Genomic DNA, 18,605 nt, shown 5'->3' with positions numbered 1-18,605 from the left:
TTCAGTCTTGGTAGGTTGTTGTTTCTGGAAATGTATCCATTTATTTTAGGCTAATTTGTTAGCATTAAAACAGCATTACTTTTCCCTCTTGTCTTTAAAGTAAAAAAAGCTACCATTAGAGATTCATTTGACTTCACTTCTCAGCTTCAAAACTGACATCATGTGGAAACTGAGGGAATACTCTCAGGGAAATTAAAATGTACTGACAATGAAAGAGAGTTTTATGAATCCAAATTAATTAACAGAATATGGAAAACTCAAAAAGACTTTATAATTACATGGCAAAGAGCTCTGCCTAGTGACCTGGAATGAATTTAAAACAAGCCCCCAAATTCTTTCACTTTACTCCTTTTGGGAAGTGAGGGATATGTTCCCTCCCCCTGAACCTGAATTCAGTGACTGCTTGACCAATTAAATAAAGCAGAGATAATGTACTAGTAGACCCAGGTTTTAGAAATTGACAACTTCCCTTGCTATCTCTTCACTTATTTGTGAGATGCTCATTTTAAGAGCCGTGTATAAGTGCTTTGACCAACCTCAAATGACTGCCGGAACCAACATTCAGACTTCTTAGTGACTAGGTCTTCACAACTCAGACTCGTGAGGTTCTCCATTTGAGGCCTAGATATCATGAACCACAGCAAGCTTACCCTGCTGTGCCTTGTTCAAATCCCTGGTCACAGAGAAAAGGCATAACAAAATGGATGTTTTACACCACTAAGTTTTGTGATGGTTTGTTACAGCAACAGATAATTGGATATACTAGGTTAAGAGAATAAATTATACTAAAGCCAAGAATTGAGTTATTCATTTCTTGAAACACACACACATGCACATTTCCTTAAACACATATTTTTATCAACGGTATTTCTCATAAGAAATCTTTTCAACTTACACACAAATAGTTTCAATATATTATCAAATAAGTTAACCTCTGGAATTACAATCACTCAGATGAAAACCCTATTGAAATTTAAGTGGAAATGAGAAATAAAAGTAAAAATGAAATTACCAGTAACAATCTTAATGATACTGTCATTTCCCTCAAAAAAAAGGAGGTATAGGTTAATGAAATTTTCATTATCCAACTTTGATATCAAACTTCAGTTACAAAAACTATCAAGACAATTTTCTTGACATCATAACTACTGAAAAATCAAGTCCAAATTTATGAAAAAACTGAGACAAGCTCAGCTTCCTTAATTAGATGTTAATATGTAAAATTCTCATGTCTTCCAAAGAACATGTAGAATATTTAAACAAGTTCTTAATTTAGTATTTCAAAACCAACTAATATATTTGTCTACAACTTGGCATGAACACATAACCTCAGAATTATTTCATCTCCCATAAGCTTCCATTCATTAAGACCATGATGAGGTTTTTATCCAGAACTGGGATACAGTTATCTCAGAGTTTTGAGCAGCCTGGCTGTGGTAACAAGGAACCAACAGTGATGAAAAGCAGCTTTATCACCTCACAGTCCTTGAAATTTGCATTAGAAGAAGGTAAATGGAGATATTTCAAAGTGGAAGTGAAAATGGAAACACTTTCCTTGTGTCTTTTAATGTGAATCACTAAGGAAGATGGATGTGTGTGTTATGAATCTTCTGAGTGTAGATCCTTTATTTTACACATTAAGAACTAAGACCTCCAGATACAATTTTTCAAAAGCCACTGTGGCAGAGACTTCTTATCTCCTTCCACAGTTAAAGGATTATGGCTGTGTGCTTTATACACATTACAATCTGCTGTGCAGTAAAGAATGATCATATACTAAGTTCTCTCCAGTGGAATGTTAATTGGAAATGACCTGTGTCACTTCAAGTGACACATATGCCACTAATACCTTCTTTTTCTTCTTCAACTGGGCACAAAAGATGAAAGAGTCATGAAATGAAAGAAACCACCTGGAACAGAACCACCAAAGAGGACTTTGCACTCCTCCATGAGTAAGAAATAAACATCTTATCGTGTTTAAGATATTATTCATTTTCAGTCAGTTACAGCAATTCAGACTTCACTAATTTAGTCAAACATGTAATTTAGGTAGCTGCAAGGCCATGATTAAAACCCACATATGAACACAAAAGACCCTAAAGGGCCAAAACAATCCTGAGGAAGAACAAAGCTGGAGCTATCATGCCCCCTGAAATCAAACTGCATATACTAGAAAGCAACCGTAATCAAAACAGCACGGGGGGCTGGGGCGGGGAGTGGGAAGCAGAGACTTCTTGATGGTTTTCAATGCTAGGTACCGGAGCTCGATCCCCAGTCAGGGAAACAGATACCACATGCAGCAACTAAGAGTTCGCATGCTGCAATTAAAGATCTCAGATGCCGTAACTAAGACCCAGTGCAGCCAAATAAATAAATATTTTTTAAAAAATGGTTAGGACTCCATGCTTTTACTGCCAAGGTTCTGGATTCAACCCCTGTTCAGGGAACTAAGATCCCACTAGCCATGCAGCGCGGCCAAAACACAAAACAGTATGGTACTAGCACAAAAACAGACACACAGATCAAAGGAACCTTAACAGAGAACTCAGAAATGAACTCACACTTACATGTCAACTTATCTATGAAAAAGGAGGTGGAAGTAAGGACAATGAAGAAAAGACAGCCTCTTCAATAAATGGTGTTCAGAAAACTGGACAGCTACATGAAAAAGAATCAAACTGAATTAGTTTCTCATATAGAACACAAAAATTAATTCATAATGTTGATTAAAGACTTAAATGTCTGAAAGCATAAAACTTGTACAAGAAAACACAGGATGCACACTCTTTGACATTGGCCTTAGCAATATTTTGGGGGTATGTCTCCTCAAACAAAGGGAACAAAACCAAAAATAAACAAGTAGGATTATATCAAACTAAAAAGGTTCTGCACAGCAAAGGAAACTATCAACAAATGAAAAGGCAGCCCACTGAATGGGAAAAAATATCTGAAAACAATATCCATTAAGAGGTTAACACCCAAAGCATAAACTCCTACAACTCAACAACAAAAAACAAACAACCCAATTACAAAATGGGCAGAGAACCTAAATAGACATTTTTCCAAAGACATACTGATGGCCAACAGATACACTGAAAAGATGCTCAACATCACTAACCATCAGAGAAATGTAAACCAAAACAATCATGAGATACCACCTCCACCTGTCAGAATGGCTGTTGCCAAAAAACCAAGTAACAAGTGTTGGCAAGGACGTGGAGAGGAAGAAACCCTTGTGTACTGTTGATGGGACTGTATACTGGAGCAGCCATTATTGAAAAACAGTATGGAGGTTCCTCAAAAAATTAAAAATAGAACTGCCAGCAATTTCACTTCTGGGCATTTGCCTGAAACAAACCAAAACAGTAATTCAAAAAGATATATGCACTCCAATGTCCACTGCAGCATTACTTACAACAGTCAAGATATGGAAGCAATCTAAGTGTCCATCAATAGACAACTTGATAAAGATGTAATATCTGTATCTATAATGGAATATTACTTAGCCATAAAGGGGGAAGGCGATCTTGCCATTTTTTTACAACACAGATGGATCTAGAGCGTATTATGCTAAATAAAATAAGTCAGACAAAAAAAAGACAAATGCTGCATCATCTCACTCACATGTGGAATGTAAAAATTAAATAAACAAAATGAAAACAGATTCACAGACAGAGAACAAGCAGGCTCTTTCCAGAAGAGAGAGGGGTGAGGAGTAAGCAGAACAAGTGAAGGGAATTAAAAGCTGCTGCCGCTGCTGCTAAGTCTCTTCAGTCGTGTCCGACTCTGTGCGACCCCACAGGCGGCAGCCCACCAGGCTCCCCCGGCCATGGGATTTTCCAGGCAAGAGTACTGGTGTGGGTGGCCATTGCCTTCTCCAATGCATGAAAGTGAAAAGTGAAAGTGAAGTCGCTCAGTCATGTCCGACTCTTAGCGGCCCCATGGATTGCAGCCTACCAGGTTCCCCTGGCCATGGGATTTTCCTGGCAAGAGTACTGGAGTGGGGTGCCATTGCCTTCTAGTTAAAAGGTGCAAGCCTCCAGTTATATAATTAAAAAAAAAAAGCCACAAGTATCTAATATACAGCATAAGGAACAGGGTCAATAATAAATTGTAATAACTTTGTATAGGGATAGATGGGTACCAGACCAATAGTAGCGATCATTTCATAATGTATGTGGGTGTGCTAAGTTGCTTCAGGCATGTCCGACTCTGTGCAACCCTATGGACTGTAGCCTGCCAGGCTCCTCTGTTCATGTGATTCTCCAAGCAAGAATACTGGAGTGGGTAGCCATTCCCTTCTCCAAGGGATCTTTCCCAATCCGGGGGTCGAACCTAGTCTCCTGGATAGCGGTGGATTCCTTACCATCTAAGCCACCAGGGAAGCCCCTTTCATAATGTATGCATACGTCAAATCATATGCAGTCCACCTGAAGCTAACATAATACTGTATATCAACTGTTTCAATTAATTAAAAAAAAATAAAACTCACATGTGCTCCCTCAGTTACATTCAGTCCAATGCTGTGAACTCTACAGCTGTGTACTCTACCACTGTTTTTCGAATCACCCTTCTCCATTCAAACAGAAACAGAACTATGAAGAGGAGCGGGGGACACCGACGAGGCTACCATTATGATGTTCCAAAATCATTCATCATTTAGCTTTCATCCTTGTTTATCACTCTGCACATACGCTTTTTAATCCCTTGGTAGAAATGGACATGTTGACAGCTTTCTTTCTCCTCTTGACTAATCATCTAATTATAACAACCATATTTTTCCTAAGTATAGAGACACAAAGTACGTGAATTTGAGGCAAGTAGAGACAAGAGTACTTTCCGAGAGAAAGGGATATTTGAACAGTCTTAAAGGAATAGAGGAAATTAGCTAGCCAAAATGAGAAAGAACATATGCAAAGGCCTAAGAAACCTTAATTATCTGAGGAATTCAAAGACTACCATTTGGAAGAGAGAGAGGTGGAAAACAGAGGCAGAATGGTAGTGGAGGGGCTGGCCAAATCCACATTCTGGTAGACCACATTAAGGTACTATTCTTTATGCAAAAAACAACAGGAGACTCAATGATGAATGTTAAACAAGTGAATAAAAATTGAACAAATAAACAATTTTTATACATCACAGTGAGAAAATGAATATACAAAGAACACAAACCCAATAGAAAAATGGGCAAGATAATTAAATAGAAATTTCACAGAAGCCAAAAGTCCCATTAACATACTGAGAGTATATACCATAAATATTAGCCACCAAGGAAAGTGAATTAAAACCACAATGAGATACCATTTCATAGATCTGGAGGGACAGTAAACTGATTCAACCTCTTCCAAGAATTTTGGCATCAAAAATTCCTTCACTAGGCATCCATGCCAGGAAACCTCTTATCCAAGTTGTCACATGTACATGAGTGTGGAATGCAAAATTTTTCATAATATCCAAAAACTAGACACAAACTAAATGAGCAATAATAGAATGGATCAGGACTTCCCTGGTGGCACAGTGGATGAGAGTCCACCTGCCAATGCAGAGGACACAGGTTTGATCCCTGCACCAGGAAGATTCCACATGCTGCGTAGTAACCAAGCCTGTTTGCCACAACTACTGAACCTGTGCTCTGGAGTCTGTGGGCCACAACTACTAAAGCCTGCACACCTACAGCCTATGGTCCTCAACTAGAGAAGCTACTGCAATGAGAAGCCTTCACACTGCAATGAAGAGCTGACCCCACTCATTGCAGCTAGAGAAAGCCCACGCGCAGCAATAAACACCTAGACCAACCAAAAACAACTATAATTTCAAAAAACAGAATGGTTCAACAAATTATACACTTTACAATACAGGAAATTACTAAAGCTATACACACTACCATAAATGAATCCTATAAATAATATTAAGAGAAATACAAAAGAATATATACAATATGATTTCATTTACTCAAAGCCTTATATCGCTCAGAGATAGAGATGAACAGAGATAGTAAGGTTATAAAGAAAAGCAAGAAAATAACAAAAATTCAGTAAAGAATAGCTTGGGGAGAGGAAAGGAGATTGACAGAAGAAAGCACCTATGATTAATCTGGCTGTTATGCAGAGTTGTTCACTTTTCATCATTCTTTAAATGATAAATTTAGGTTCTCACGTGCTCTTCCACATAGATGCTAAATTTCACACTCTTTTAAGATGGATTAACAGCAATAACAGATGTAAAGTTCCTCAGCAGCACCTAGCCTGAAGAATCCATTTGATGGGAACCCATTCCCCATTTTACTGTGCCTATGACCTCAGGGTTAAAGATAATCAAACCCAAGCTCTAGATTTTTTCTATCACGGGCAGTTGCTTCTTTTCCAGCATTATTCCTACCTAAGAATCCTAACTATCCTCATGGCCCTAACTACTACTCCTCATCACCTTTGTCTTTATCTCTAGATTCCAGGAGGGAAGGGATATTAGCGTCTGCAGCAAGGAGTTGTGATCCTACCCAGCTCTATTCCTGCCTCCTTTGCTGAAATCTAAATAGTGAGTTCCTGAATGACAGGGACAGGTTCTGTCATCTTTGTGGTTCTTTGTACACCATGTCTGATACAGGACCTCAGTAACTATTTGCTAAATGATGAATAAATAAATACTTACATTACAGAGCTAAGCTACTAGTGGAAAATAAGATTAAAGTTTAAAATCAAGTTGGTAAATAAATAAATAAATAAAATCAAGTTGGTGCTTTCTCAGGTTCCCTAGACCCTTTCACAGTTCTAAAAAAGAATCTTCAGGAACAAGAGTAAGACAATTCCAAAGTTGCTTTAAAATCTTTGCCACAAAAATAGTAGATCTGTAGTCATCAGCTGTATATAATAATCTCCATTAATTAATAATTCTTAAAACTCTGGAAAAAAGTTAGACCTTTCTTCAAAGTAACATAAATTATTTTCCATTTAAATTTTTACTATTATAATTTACTATTATTTTGTTCTAAAAATTACGCTTAAGGGGGAGGGATAAATTGGGACATTAAGATTGACATATACACACTACTTCATTAGTTACCTGTATACCTATATAAAATATTTTATATAAAATAAGTAACTAATAAGAACCTATCTACTCAGTAGTCTGTGATGGCCTATATGGGAAAAGAATCTTTTTAAAAAAAAAAAAGAGTGGATATATGTATAACTGATTCATTTTGTTGTACAACTGAAACTTAACACAACACTGTATTGCAAATCAACTATACTCTAATAAAAAAATTTTTTTAAACTTACACTTAAAATGTACTCTATGTATAATGCATAAAACTAGTTCATCCTCAACATAAACGAGATCAACAAGGCAGTCATTTGTATCGCCTTATATATACTACTTCCTCTGTCATGTGGCAGTCAAAAGGCTAAGTGAGATGCTTGCAGCAAAGAAAACAGTTTTGAAAGGTCATGCTACGCAGACAGCAAAATTTCTATCACAATATCCTTACTGTGTGTGGCAGACTGTATGACAATCTAACCACAGTTATTTTCTGAGTTAAAGCAAAAAGCATGTTATCAAAGAACCAGAAACAGTAGACACTCAACAATATAATCTTTATGAACATTTTTCTAATGCATAAACATCCAGTGCATATTAAACAAAAAGAATCCTGAGGCAACGAACTGGGAGAAGAGGAACTAGTAAAAACTAGAAGACAAGTTTAAACCACTCAGTTTATTCATAATGTTCATATAACATGATAAGCAGCTTCTAAAATACACTTTTTCAAGTTTATTACTTTCAAGTTTATTACTACCATATGATCCAGTTAAAACTTACCGAGGAAAAGCAAAATTATAATAATATTGAAGCCAATGAATATGATCTATTTCAATATTTCCAAATCTTAATGACAACTGCAAACAAGGTACAAAGTTTCAAAAACCTCTCTGCAGAAACTATAATCCCATCAGCACTTTTTTTTTTTGCTTAATAACTCTGATTCGTCTTCTATCCATCTGAACAAGGAATGTCTTTTCCCAACTATTAAACAGACAATGTGTCAGTCAACAACACAATGAATATCTCTCCACCTCCTTATAAAATTTCCAATTTCCAAGTACATCAGTTGAGGGAGGGGAAGCATTCTAACTCATTTAATCATCCTGTTCAATCCTTGGAAATCATAGTTATTCCTGCTCAGAAATTAAAACACATAGCTTTCTCTTAAGCCAAGTGAAGGTCCTTAGTACAGTAAACATCACAGTCAGATTACACAGAATAACTAAGTTTTTGGCAATGCATTCTTTTCAAAGCCCCGTAATTTTCATTTTTGTGAGGATCTCTCACTAAAATTTATTAGTAACTAGGTGACAACTTTCTTTACCAGTTCTGACCTTACAACAGAGCATGAAGATTTGTGTTCCTTCTAAGACTACTAGAAAACAATCTATGATAAACCTTCTTTTAAGGAAATATACTTAAAATGTTCCACTGCTCAAAACCAAAAACACACTATAAACCAAATTAAGGCAAAGATGTTAAGAAACTGTAAACCCTTCTATATTACTGGTGGGAATGAAAAATGGTACAAATACTGTGAAAGAGTATGGTAGTTCCTAAAATATTTAAATAGAATTACCATATGATCCAGGGCCTCCCTTGTGGCTCAGCTGGTAAAGAATTTGCCTGCAATGCAGGACACCTGGGTTCGATCCCTGGGGTGGGAAAATCCCCTGGAGAAGGGAAAGGCTACCCACTCCTAGTATTCTGGCCTGGAGAATTCCATGGACTGTAGAGTCCATGGGGTGGCAAAGAGGTGGACACAGCTGAGCGACTTTCACTTCACTTCACCATATGATCCAGCAATTCTACTTTTCTTGGTATATAACCCAAAAGAATGAAATGCAAGAAGTCACATAGTTATTTGTATACCCATGTTTACGGCAGTATTATTAACAATAGCCAAAGGTGGAAACAAGTCAAATTTGACTCAATAGATGGGTGGATAAACAAAATGTGGTACATGTTAATACATACAGTGGAATATTTATTCAGCCTTAAAAGAGACATCGTGATACATGCTAAACATAGGTGAACCTTGAGGACATCTATGCTAAGTGAAATAAACCAACCATGAAAGGACAAACACTGTATGACTGCACTTACAAGACCTAAACAGACCAGGCAAATTCACAGAAACAGACAACTTCACAAATCCACACAAATTCACATCTGGGTTTGGGGGTGATAAAGTAAGTTGTGGAGATGGACAGTGCTGATGGGTGGCACAACACTATGAATATATTTATGTCAGGAAATTGTCCACTTAAAAAACAGTTAAAATGGCCAACGTTTAGGAAGACCATGTTGAGCTCTTTCCAAATGCCCACATTTGTACATACCCCAAATTTAAGGATTCCTTCATTTATAAAATGTGGATAACTTCCATTTTAGAGGGAAGTTGTTGATAGGATGAAATATGATGATAAAGTAAGAACAACAGAGTCACATAGAGTTGTGGATGGCTTAACATTTGTTTAAGCTCATTTATCTGAAAATGTGGCCCACTGGAGAAGGGAATGGCAAACCACTACAACATTCTTGCCTTGAGAACCCCAGGAATAGTATAAAAAGGCAAAAAGGGGAAGCTAATGTATTTTTATACTTCATTAGCTTTAGGAGCTAAGGAGCACAGGATTTAGAGACAATCTGGAGTTCTACAGCTGTGTTTTTTTCTTAGTATTCAATGTCAATAAGCAAAGTAACCAGACCTCTTCCTTCAATTTAGAGGGAAGTTTTGTGTTATTTTATCTTACTTTATTTTTTTTATTTTTTGGCCTCACCTTGCAGCTTGCAGGATCTTAGTTCCCGGACCAGGTATACAATCTGGGCCCATAGCAATGAAAGCTCAGAGTCCTAACCACTGGACTGCCAGGGAATTCCCAGGAAAAGGTCTTTCACTGAAAGACCAAAATGATTGCTGTCTTATTTCCTACACAAACTTCTTGAAAAACATTCTATTTTATTCTTCATGCTTCTTTGTATTTTGTATTTCACTGAAAGACCTTTTTGTTGCTTCTGTACTCTGACACCATCTCTTAGTCAATCACAATGTGGTTTGGAAATCTCCCTTTTGTTAAAGTTTTTAAAAAGGGAGTACTCTTGGGTATTTCATTTCTCAATTTATAGATAGAAGCAACAACAAGAGAAGGGCCCTTGACAATATGAAATGAAACAATTAATTCTTTCAATATTTCCCAGTCTCTATATCTGCTGTGAGTAAAGTAAAGTGAGCAATGACTGTACAGATGAAACTGAACATTCAGATGCTTTGTACACATGAAGAAGCATACCTAATTCACATATAGCAAATGTTAACTTACCATAAAAAATGAAAATAATAGTAGTCAAATAGTCAATTTTGTTATGCACATTTTACAATTTAAACAGAGACTTCCCTGGTGGTCCAGTGGTTAAGAATCTATTTGCAATGCAAGGGACACAGGTTCAATTCCTCTTCAGGGAACTAAGATTCCACATGCCACGGAGCAACTGAACCTGTGAGCCACAACTACTGAGTCTATACACTCCAGAGCCCATACCACAACTTGAGAGCCATGTGCCGCATCTACTGAAACCCCCATGCTCTGGGGCCCACACTCCCCAACTAGAGAATGTCTGTGCGTCACAACAAAAGGCCTTGTGTGCTGCAACTAGGACTCAACATAGCCAAATAAATAAATATTTTTAAAATAAAATAAACAAATCCAAATAAATTTATCCATCAGGAATTACAAGCCCTCCATATATCCAATTCACCTTTTTATACACTTCCTACTTTCCTGTGGTATTAAAAAATCTGTTTTATTGTATTAAATTCATCTCCTGGAGTAGGAAGTGGCAACCCACTCCAATGCTCCTGCCTGGAAAATTCCATGGACAGAGGAGACTGGTGGGCTACAGTCCATGGGGTCACAGAATCGGACATGACTGAGCACGTGCACACATACTCCCACACAAAATGCTAAAATATCTTTCATGTGACTAACTTTCCAAAATGATTGCTGTCTTATTTCCTGCACAAACTTCTTGAAAAACATTCTATTTTATTCTTCATGCTTCTTTGTATTTTGTAAAACCATTTGCTTAACCTCTTATAATTCATCTTGGTCTATTCAATCTGTTCTCGCAGATCAAGAATCTCATACTAATTACTATGTTACTTTATTATATAATTAACCTAATAATTATTCATTATTAGGTTATGTTTATACCTTAAGAGAGGTTATTGAATTTAATTAACTTAGTGCCCTTCTAGGGTATTAAAATCTATAATCTTTCTAAGCATCTCATCCTTCTCCTTCATACTTTTCTTCTTATTTTCCCTTTATTGATTCTTTTTAACACCAATATTTATAATAGGCATTTCTAAAAGTTCTGTGCTTTACCTTTTTCTCTCTGCTAGGATACTAGAAATGTTACCTACTTCCACAGCTTAAACGCCATGTGAATTACTCCAAAGTTTGTATCTTTGGACCCTAAATTATCTTTTTTCTAAATTTTAGTCTCATATGTCCACATTTAGGGAGATGTTCTGAAAGTTCTACCTGTACTTCCAAAATCAAAACAGGTCTAACAGAATTCATGTTACAGTCCCATCCGCTTACCCCCTAATAACCAGTCTTTCTTTGTGGTTTCCTTACTTTTCTTATGGTACTATCACACTTCTAGCCACTCAAAATCCTACATTCATATACATGATTTCTCTCTTCCATATGCCCTGCCAAATCTGCCTTTTAAATCTATCCTGCTCAACAAACTCACAAACCACCAACTTCCACTCCCACCCCCCACTCAGGTAGTCATTATTTCACTTTTGTAGCACTTATCACAGTGACCAGTGCTGTTAAACATCTAATTTGCCTGCTAGCACAAACAAGTTATACCCAGGCAGGGAATATCTGTCCCTGTTAACGGTATAACTAGGGTGGACCATGTAATTTATCACACAAAAGAGTAAAAAAAGGCATAAAAATAGTTTGGCAAATACACAATGTTGTATGTCAATTATATCTAAATAAAGCTGAGGAGACATATTTGGCCATTAAATTATCTATAAGAAGCTTGAACCAAGATATATATTGGTTTATACATATATATATGACATTATATATGTTAATAGTTATACACTATAACTACCGTGCTTAGAGAAATGATTGCTACATACTAAGTACATACCATATATTGGTTTAATAAATCACTTAAGAGCTAAAATATTCACTTTTTCAGCTTCTCTTCACTCTTTATTGCAAACTTATTTTTAGCAACAAACATAGACCTAAAATGGCCTCTAACCTGCCAGCAATGACCTCGTAACTGCTAAATCCAAAAAGCTCTCAGTTTTTAACTAACCTCTCTAAAAATCTTTAAATACCACTGACCCCTCCTCTCGCCTTCATGAAGTTGCGTTAAAACATGTGGTAAACATAATCCTAAGTATCTATCTTAAAGCTTACAATTTCCTTCCTATGTCCACCCCAGAAGAGCTAAAAGATTTAAAACGTAACCAATATTCACATCTTCCTTCTATATTTAACTTCTGAAAAAATGTGATAAAGATATGAAATTGATACTTACCTTGAAATGAGAGCCCCCATTTCAATGTTTTAGAAAAATAGACGGCATTACTTGATTTTTTAAAAGTGAAGTTTTCATGGAAGACTTTTTCCGATTAGAAGATAACACTACAAAAAAAGGGGTAAAGATAAAAGATATTAACACCTAAATGGACTAAATTTAGACAGCATTACTTGTTTTTTTAAAAGTGAAGTTTTCATGGAAGACTTTTTCCGATTAGAAGATAACACTACAAAAAAAGAGGTAAAGATAAAAGATATTAACACCTAAATGGACTAAATTAAAAATAATTATATCACTTATATAACATAATTGCTTATAACTGTAATTTTAAATATAGGAAAAATACAGAAAACACATAAACCACAATATTTAAATAACAAAATGTTAGAGCTGAAAGGGAATTAAGTTCATGTCCTATTCAACTATCTGATCTCTTATGTAGATCACCTCCTCTTTCTTGAAACCTCTTTTCTGTAATATGCTAGTTATCTTTCTATTTTCCTAGCCACTCCTCCATCTACGTCATAAGTGGCTAACCAAGAGTACCTTTTCCCCTTCTTTAATGTAATGTTTGACACACACAAAATATATGGAAAGATGAATGCAAGCAAGCATAAAATGAACACTGTAAACTGTAAATCACCACATCACATAAGAACACCAATAACATTATCTAAGTGCTCCTGTCCTCCTAACCTTTATCCTAATTATGTATTATCCCATTACTTTTTAAAATATAGCACTGTCACATATGTATATGTCCTTGAATAATATTTTGTTTAGGTATGTGTCCTCCCCCCACCCATCACTGTTTTTTCAGCTTGATAAACTGGTATGCTGAATGAAATATTTGGGAATGTGATTTTTTTCACTTAATATTTTTTTATGCTTTATCCATGTTCCATTTTCACTGCCTTATATCAGTTCAGTTCAGTTCAGTCACTCAGTCGTGTCCGACTCTTTGCAACCCCATGAATCGCAGCATGCCAGGCCTCCCTGTCCATCACCAACTCCCGGAGTTTACCCAAACTCATGTCCATCGAGTCGGTGATGCCATCCAGCCATCTCATCCTCTGTCGTCCCCTTCTCCTCCTGCTCCCAATCCTTCCCAGCATCAAGGTCTTTTCCAATGAGTCAACTCTTCGCATGAGGTGGCCAAAGTACTGGAGTTTCAGCTTCAACATCAGACCTTCCAATGAACACCCAGGACTGATCTCCTTTAGGATGGACTGGTTGGATCTCCTTGCAGTCCAACGGACTCTCAAGAGTCTTCTCCAACACCACAGTTCAAGAGCATCAATTCTTTGGTGCTCAGCTTTCTTTAGAGTTCAACTCTCACATCCATACATGACTACTGAAAAAACCATAGCCTTGACTAGATGGACCTTTGTTGGCAAAGTAATGTCTCTGCTTTTTAATATGCTATCTAGGTTGCCTTATATGGTATTCCATAATATAAATATGCCATAATGTATTTATCTATTCTGTTGACAAACATTTGTATGGCTGACGTTTTTGCTTTTATCAACATTACTATTCAGGTCGCCAGGTATACTTATACAAGAATGTCTTTGGGATATGCAAAGTGGGAAACTGGTGGGTTACAGGGCATCCAAATTCTCAAATCTACCAAAAATGCCCAAGTGTCTTCAATTGGATCACCTTACCAATTCACCAACAGCATATGAACATATCTTCTCCAATATCAGGTAAAATCAAATTTCATAATTTGTAGCAGTACAGAACACATAAAATGGTATCACACTGTAATCTGTTTATACCTGACTAGGTTGAAAATTTAATAAGGTTGAAGATCTCTTCACAAGTTTATTCATGATTCATGTTCCTTTCTACATCCTTTGTTCAGAGTCTTTGACATTTTTATTGGGTTGTCTCTTTCTTATTAAATAATACACTTTGTTTATTCAGGACCAGGACTGGTTACATAATTTGTAGTCCCCATTACAATATAAAAAAGCAAGGTCACTTATTCAAAAATTAAGAACATCAGGGACTTCCTTGGTGGTCCAATGGTTAAAAATCCACTGTGCAATGCAGGGGACACAGGTTCAATCCCTAGGAAGGGAACTAAAATCACACAGGCCGTGAAGCAACTAAGCCAGAGAGCCACAACTACTGAGTCCACACGCCACAACTAGAGAGTTCATGAGCTGCAACAAAAGATTCCCTCATGGCACAATAAGATCCCACGTGCCACAACTAAGACCCAACACAGCCAAATAACTAAAACTAAATTTTATAAAATTAAGAATTTCAAGACACTGACAGCTTAGCGTTAAAATAGACATAGGGGGACTTCCCTGGTGGTCCAGTGGTTAAGAATCCCCCTCCAACGCAGGGGACATGGGTTGGATCCCTGATCCAGGAAGTTTCAAGATGCCGAGGGACAACTAAGGCCATGTACCACAACTACTGAGCCCACGTTCTAGAGCCTGCACTCTCTAACAAGAGAAGCTACTGTGATGAGAAGCCCATGCACCATAACCAGCATTTTACCTTTATGACAGCAGCATCCTAATCATTAACTCATTTCTGGACTAGCCCATTCAAACTAAATTGGAACCTGTACCCCATGCTAGGTCTGGAATTATCTATATTTGTCAGTAATACTCCAAGCCACAATTTTTTTTTTTAATATTTATTTGTTTGGCTGTGCCTGGTCTTAGTTGCAGTACTCCGGATCTTCGATCTCTGCTGGAGCATGTGGAATCTTTAGTTGTGGCATGTGGTATCTAGTTCCCCAACCAGGGTATCGAACCCAGGTCCCTTGCACTGGGAGCACAGAGTCTTAGCCACTGGACCACCAGGAAGTCCCCAAATCAGAAACTGCAATAAAAATTTCAAACATCTGGTTTGAACGTTTTACATTTAAAAGAAAGGAGAAAGGGCTGAAAAATAAATCTTCAAGTTTCAATAAATTAGCAGGAATCAAAGGAGAGCATAACTTTGCTATTAAAGCTGAAAATCTTCATTTGGAAACTTCAAAATAAAATTTGGCTAGGAAGCAAATAATTTAATTCTAGTCTTGGTTTCTTTGCTTTTGAAATAAGGTCAATAATATGCTTTCTCAAATGAAAGGAATGTTATAATTTTAGAATAATGTCAACATATATCAAACTGCTTACTTTCCCAAAAGTAAGGTAATTAGTCAACTCAAAAATTACCAACACGCTGGTGCAGGATGTTGACAGTGAGGGAGGCTATGTGGTGGGGGGGGGGGGGGATTGGATATATGGGAACTATGCTCTTCCCATTCAATTTTACTGTAAAACTAAAACTGCTCTTTAAAACAACAACAAAAAAGTTTATTTAAAAGGGAAATGAGAAAAGGAAAGCAAAAAGTAATAACTAATTTAATACAGACTAAAAATGAATGTAAGCACTGCTTCCTCTTGTTTGACAGTCAGTTACTCTGACTTTACTCAAACACAGAATTAAATACAATTTATTCTTAAAGTTCCTAGTATCCTTTACATAAAAACAATGTTATTAATAACCTAACACATGAAGATCCACTCACAACTTTATTGTCAAAAGAAAACAAAACTTACTAAAAGAACTTCTGGACAAATATCCATTAAATTTTAAAGGGGTGGGGGTGGGGAGGGAGAATTTCAAAAGCTTATCCAAGCACTGAGAATAGCATATGATAAAACCAAAACCCCCACACACAGCACCACAACTAGAGAAGCCTGCATGACCCAATGAACACCCAGCACAGTCAAAATTTAAAAGAAAAAAAAATCTAAATTCCAACATAAAAAGGAAACAGACTCACAGATACTAACTTATGATTGCGCGGGGTGGGGAGAGAGTGTGACTGAGGTAGGGGATTAAGGTACAAACTTCTGTTAGGTGGAAGATCCCCAGAAGATAGATGGAAGATCCCCAGAAGATGGGGGAAGATCCCCAAAAGATGGGGGAAGATCCCCAAAAGATGGGGGAAGATCCCCAGGAGAAGGTAATGGCAACCCATTCCCCCATATTCTTGAGTGGAGAATTCCATGGACAGAGGAGCATGGAGATCTACAGGCCATAGGGTTGCAAAGAATCGGACACAACTGAGTAACACACACACACGCGTGCACAAAGAGTTGGACACAACTAACAGACACACACATACACACACGAAGTTAGGCATGAGCAACAGAGGGTTAGCCTACTGAAAAGGATGCAAGCTGATCTCTAAACCCCACCCAAGACACGCCCAGGAGAGCTCACAGATAAGCTACAAAAAATAACCACAGAGACCTTTCAAACTCCTGCTGCTGCGCCCTAGGCACAAAGTGGATACAAACTAGCCATTGGGGCTTCTCCAACTCTGACACAAGAGCCACTGATGCAAAGCTGTGTCCTCAAGAAACCTTAGGCAGCCAGGAGCCCGGTATGGGTTCATAAATATTCTATACATACATACAATTGATTATAACAGACTGAATTATGGGAAAGACACATACAATAGAGCTTGTTGTTATGTCACATGCAATTGTCAATCAAAACAGTCCACATCCACCTAGATGACCATGTAACAGCACAATTTTGCAGGGTCCCAGACATACACCTTTCCCTGATTGGCCTTGAACATACACGCTATTTGCATTCCCTTTCCTGATTGGTGGCGGGTACAAGCCCTATTTTGCACAGGGCAGAACCAAGAGGAAGTATAAAAAGGAAAGCCAAGAGGGATTGCTGCGTCTCCTTCAGGGTTGCCTGCTCCCAAGTCTTGGGAGTTCACTATCCACTGTCTCCTTAATAAAACTTCTGTCTGCCTGAGCTGTAACCAGTCTGTTGTTTCAAATTCTTGCTACAACAAGACAAGAGCTGAGAAATCCTGCTTGCTTGAGCTACAGTAATTATAATTAGTCTGTCATTCAAAATCTTTGTTATGATGACACAAGAACCCAGGGAGAGAAATAAACTGACCTGTTGCTACTATATATAAAATAAATACGTTACAAGGATATACTTTCAGCACAGGGAATTTAGTCAATATTTTACAAGAACTATAAATGGAGTGTAATTGATAAAATGTTTGAATCACTATGTTGTACGTACACCTGCAAACTAAATAAACTAGTATTTTAGATTGACTATATCGCAATAAAATAAAATAAACCAATAAACAATGTTGGTATTTTTAAAATAACAATTCTTAAAATTTTATTTATTTTTGGCTGCGCTGGATCTTCATTGCTGTCTGCAGGCTTTCTCTAGTTGTGGAGAGCTGGGACTATTCTTTGTTGCAATGCACAGGCTCCTCACTGCAGTGGCTTCTCTTGTTGAGGAGCAGAGGCTCTAGGCACTCAGGCTTCAGTAGTTGTGCCTTAGTTGCTCTTTAACATGCATAATCTTTCTGGACCAGTGATCAAACCTGTGTCCCTCACATTAGCAGGGGGATTCTTAACCACAAGATCACCAGGGAAGTCCATAAAAATGATATAATTAAAAATTAAATTCTAAAAATCACTTCATGGTGGAGGTGCTAATCTCTCTCCTTCCCCTTCTGGACCAAGAGCATTCCTCACATACTACCAAAAAGTCCTAACCCTACATCAAAGGAATGTAATTTCTATTCTAACATTTATTTTTATAAAATGCAATTAGAACACTCAAAATATTCTTTGAGGGAATTTCCTGGTGGTCCAGTGGATAGGACTCTGCATTTCCACTGCAGAAGGCACGGGATCAATCCTAGTGGGGGAGCTAGTATCCCACATGCTGAGCGGTCCAGCTCTCCTCCCAAAAAAGTTTCTCTGATACCCAGGAAATCAAATATTTCTTGATTATCCAAGAAATAATCAGATTAAGACTATTAGTGTATGAGTTTGTTAGTCTTTCTTTTTACAGATAGAGATTATATATTCTGGCTTTTTAAAAAATACAGTTTCTGACAGGACCGATGCAGCCAGTAAATATAAGGGGGAAAATGGCAATCTCATTAGTACTCTGGAAAACAAAAATTA

At 37.2% G+C, this 18,605-nt stretch overlaps 1 protein-coding gene and 1 pseudogene across 10 annotated transcripts in view; one reads left to right on the top strand and one right to left on the bottom strand.

Moving 5' to 3' along the window:
• Positions 1–18,605, bottom strand: part of PIK3CB (phosphatidylinositol-4,5-bisphosphate 3-kinase catalytic subunit beta) — a 188,702-nt gene that overhangs the window by 121,620 nt on the left and 48,477 nt on the right. For 5 of the 10 annotated variants that reach the window (XM_081574027.1, XM_081574023.1, XM_081574033.1 and 2 more), the window contains exon 2: positions 12,619–12,725. The gene's annotated coding sequence lies outside the window, so the exon portion shown is untranslated. Of the gene's footprint in view, positions 1–536; positions 674–2,567; positions 2,659–12,618; positions 12,848–18,605 lie in introns of all 10 variants that reach the window. The other 5 variants (XM_081574029.1, XM_081574026.1, XM_081574030.1 and 2 more) reach the window with 3 other exon arrangements.
• The window catches only part of LOC145539565 (ubiquitin-like FUBI-ribosomal protein eS30 fusion protein pseudogene), a 33,556-nt pseudogene continuing 17,689 nt past the window's right edge, over positions 2,739–18,605 (top strand).

Source organism: Giraffa tippelskirchi, chromosome 2 (genome assembly GCF_054371585.1).
Source record: "Giraffa tippelskirchi isolate mGirTip1 chromosome 2, T2T-mGirTip1v1.2.pri, whole genome shotgun sequence".
Classification (NCBI taxonomy): domain Eukaryota; kingdom Metazoa; phylum Chordata; class Mammalia; order Artiodactyla; family Giraffidae; genus Giraffa; species Giraffa tippelskirchi.
The sequence above is the reverse complement of the archived record's forward strand: the minus strand, read 5'-3'. Positions and strand labels throughout refer to the sequence as shown.